The sequence below is a fragment of the Penaeus vannamei genome, chromosome 26 (genome assembly GCF_042767895.1).
Source record: "Penaeus vannamei isolate JL-2024 chromosome 26, ASM4276789v1, whole genome shotgun sequence".
Classification (NCBI taxonomy): Eukaryota; Metazoa; Arthropoda; class Malacostraca; order Decapoda; family Penaeidae; genus Penaeus; species Penaeus vannamei.
The window spans coordinates 30,650,201-30,652,700 of NC_091574.1; the positions used below are offsets into that span (position 1 = coordinate 30,650,201).

The window sequence follows — 2,500 nt, forward strand, 5'->3', positions numbered from 1 at the left end:
GGCTGAGGGGGCGGGGCTTGAGTTGGTCAGGGTGGGCGGGGCTTGGGTCGGGGGGGGGGGCGGTCAGGGCGGGCTTTGGGGGCGGGGCTTGTGAGTAATATTAGTGATATTAATAATGATAATAATAATATTAATGGTGATATGATTTTAGTGATAATCATGATAATAATGAAAAAATAATAATGATAAAGATAATAAAGATAATGATAATAATGTAAATTATGAATATAATCATAATGCTAATAGTAATAAGTAGGATAGTGATAGTTTTTTATGATTATGAAAATAACAACAATAATAATAATGATAATGATAATGTAATAATGATTATGATCATATTAATACAAATAATCAAAAGCATGATAATGATATAAGAAAAAATATTCGTAATATTAATGAGGATAATGAGAATAATGATAACAATAATAATAATAAAAATAAGAATAATAATGGTAATAATGATAATGATATTAATAAAAAGAGTAAAAATAATAATAATACTAGCAACCATCATTATTATAATGATGATAAGGAAAATAATGATGGTAATGATAAAAGGATTTATAATGATAATAATGATAATGATAATAATAATTATTATTATCATTATTATTTTTTTTATTGTTATCATTTTCATTATTATAATTTTTATTATTATTATTATCATTATTATTTTTTATTATTATAATTTTTATTACTATTATTATCATTATTATTATGATAATAACAATAATAATAATAATAGTAATAATAATAATAGTAATAATAATGATAATAATAATAATTATAATGATAATAATGGTAATAATAATAATAATAATAATGATAACAATAATAATGATAATAGTGATAATAATAATGATAATGATAATAAGAACAACAGTTATAATGTTGATAATAACAATGATGATGATGATGATGATGATTATAACAACAACAACAACAAAAATAATAAAGGTAGTTACTTTCACTTTTGTTATTACTATCACTATCATTATTATTATCATTATTTTTGTTATCATCATTATCATTATAACGATGAAAGTTTTTTTTTTTTGTAATAATGATAATAAAAGTAATGATAATGATGGTTATCATGACAATAATAATAAAAAAACACTAATAATAACAAAAAATAATGAAAGAAAAGAAACAGTAATATCCCAATAATAATAAATCATATTATCATCATAATAACTGTCAGGCTATCCTCATTATCACCATCATTATTGCTCTACATCGCCGCATCGCTCTCATCGACCCGACCAGATTGTCATATTACCCCCTCCCCCCCCCCCTCCCCCGACAAGGAGCCTCGACATCCCCCCCCCCCCCACATCGACATGCACGCCGCCTCTCAACTTGGCGAAATTACTTCTTGCGTCGCCGAAGTGGGTCGCAACATCTTTCAATACTTTTCAAAACTAATAACATGGCGGCGACCGAATGTCAATTATATGTTAAGTATATCCTCCTAACTTTGGGTTTAAGGAGGCCAATTAGGGCGTGTGTGAGGGGGTGGGTGAGATGCACGGGTTGAGGCTCGGGAGTGGGTTTAGGTGTGTGTGGGAGAGGCGTGGGTTCGGGGGGTGGGTTTGGGTCCGAATAAGTCAGGCGTCGATATGAGAGAGGCATCACATCAATATGTCAAGTGTGCATGTATACACACTTATACGAATACGGTCGCACACGCTACAAACTCTCTCTCTCTCACTTTCTCTCTCTCTCTCTCTCTCTCTCTCTCTCTCTCTTTCTCTTTCTTTCTATTTCTTTCTCTTTCTCTCCCTCTCTCTCTCTCTCTCTCTCTCTCTCTTTCTCTTTCTTTCTATTTCTTTCTCTTTCTCTTCTCTATCTTTCTCTTTCTCTCTCTCTCTTCTGTCTCTCTGTCTCTCTGTCTCTCTCTCTCTCTCTCTCTCTCTCTCTCTCTCTCTCTCTCTCTCTCTCTCTCTCTCTCTCTCTCTCTCTCTCTCTCTCTCTTTCTCTTTCTCTCTCCCTCTCTCTTACTCTCTCTCTCTCTCTCTCTCTCTCTCTCTCTCTCTCTCTCTCTCTCTCTCTCTCTCTCTCTCTCTCTCTCTCTTTCTCTCTCTTTTTCTCTCTCTCACAATCTCTCTCTCAGAATCTCTCACTCACAATCTCTCTCTCACAATCTCTCTCTCACAATCTCTCTCTCTCACAATCTCTCTCTCTCACAATCTCTCTCTCTCACAATCTCTCTCTCTCTCTCTCTCTCTCTCTCTCCCTCTCTCTCTCTCTCTCTCTCTCTCTCTCCTCTCTCTCCTTCCTCTCTCTCTCTCTCTCTCTCTCTCTCTCTCTCTCTCTCTCTCTCTCTCTCTCTCTCTCTCTCTCTCTCTCACACACACACACACACACACACACACACACACACACACACACACACACACACACACACACACACACACACACACACACACATACACACACGCAGTCACTCTCATACACAAAATACATACAAACACACATATGCGTTTACTGTACATAT

At 34.5% G+C, this 2,500-nt stretch overlaps 1 protein-coding gene across 1 annotated transcript in view; it reads left to right on the forward strand.

Annotated features, from left to right (window-relative positions):
* Positions 1-2,500, forward strand: part of LOC113825558 (protein amalgam) — a 355,801-nt gene that overhangs the window by 340,470 nt on the left and 12,831 nt on the right. The window lies entirely within an intron of this gene.